Genomic DNA, 1,788 nt, shown 5'->3' with positions numbered 1-1,788 from the left:
TAGTAGTAGTAGTAGTAGTAGTAGTAGTAGTAGTAGTAGTAGTAGTAGTAGTAGTAGTAGTAGTAGTAGATGATATATTAGATACTACAATCTGTCATTAATCCATAACTGCCAGGCTAGGATAATAGGGGGAAAAACCCTGTTGATTGGCTTCCCCTTCCCAGCATTCCTACTAACCTACATCCCAGCCAAAGGTATATTTCATAGCTCTTTTCTAAAATACACTCACAAGAACCTCAGTACTGACTGAGAGCAATGTAAGACACTGTGCCCCATTCATGGAAAGCAGGATATATCCAAAGAAACTACCTACGTCACTCTAAAGAAGTTCCACTCATAAACATTCAAATCCTGGTAACCAGTGGGCAGCCATCTTACTTCAAGAGGAGAGATACTAATACAAGACAGAGAATTCGTAAGTACTTAGAGGAAATCGACAGAAGAGACAAGGGACTAGAAAGAGCCATTAAATCTGGAAGGATGATGGAAAGTTTCATGGAGAGTGTTGAACCTTGAAAAAAATAAGCAGAGATGGCCAAAATGACCTCTTCTATTCTAAGCATGTAAATTCATAGAGGAAGAGGAAGGACTGGAGTCAACAGAGCAATTTGACTGAAGCATAGAGGACGCATAAAGGACTACTTCGTGAAATAAGACTGGAGTCAGACTATAGAAGTACTAGAATTCCTGAATATGAATGCTATTAGGTGGGAAATGGAGAGCCACAGAAGATTTTTGAGCGAGGGAGCGATGTGATAAAATCTAGCATTAGGATCATTCATTTAATGATTGTATGAAGGAAGAATTGGAAAGATGAGAGGGAAGACCAGTAGTTGGGAGGCAACACGGTATAGTGGAGATATGCGGAGTTCGGAGTCAGAGGGCCTGAGTTTGAATCCCAGTAGAGCCATCTATATGATCTTGGGCAAGTCACTACCTCCGGGGGCCTCAGTTTCCTTATTGGCAAAATAAAATGGACTAGATAATCTCCAAAATCCCTTCCAGCTTGAAATCTAAGCCATGACAACAATCCAAATAAGCAGTAATGAGGGTGTGAACTAAGGTAGCGGCAATAGGATTAGAAAGGTGGAGGTGGAGAGAGAAGTTTTTTGAGATGGAATTGACAAGGCTTGACAACGGTTTAGGAAAGTGAGGCAATAAAGAGGAAAGATGGAATGATAGCTCTTAGGTTTGTGGAGACTCAATGCCTTCAACAGAAATAAAGAAATTCAGAAGAGAATCACCTCTCTCTCTCTCTCTCCCCCTCTTTCTCGGCAAGAAGACGATGAGTTCTGCTTTAAATGTGCTGAATCTGAGTGGAATATCCAGGTGGCTTGAAATGTAGAACCAGAACCCACTGCTGAAGTGATCTTTGAAGGCATGGTGTGGAGTTGGTAACACAAAACTCTATGAAGAGTTGAGCATGTTGGCAAAGCTGTGTCAATCCTTTCAGATCCTGAAGATTTTCAAAAGATCTCAGGGACTCTCCAAGGTCCCTAGAAGCTCCTGGGGCTACCCTGTGTTCTTGGGCTTAGCATTTAAGAAGTCCTTTTCCTTGAGGTCTCCAAGGTGAGATCAATGGGGGAGAGGCCTTGCAAGCAGTCAGTTGGCAAGGAATTAATACTTTTCAATTAACAAAAATCTTTTTGCTCCTTTTTCTTCCACCCCATGGGGGAAAAATAAAACCCTTGTAATAAATATGCATAGTTAATCAAAACAAATGACCACATTGGCCATGTGCAAAAAGTCTATGCCTCATTCCATGAGTCTTTCACCTCTGCCAGAAAG

Source organism: Vombatus ursinus, unplaced genomic scaffold (genome assembly GCF_900497805.2).
Source record: "Vombatus ursinus unplaced genomic scaffold, bare-nosed wombat genome assembly UNPS02014799.1, whole genome shotgun sequence".
NCBI classification, from domain to species: domain Eukaryota; kingdom Metazoa; phylum Chordata; class Mammalia; order Diprotodontia; family Vombatidae; genus Vombatus; species Vombatus ursinus.
This window is presented reverse-complemented; position numbering follows the sequence as displayed.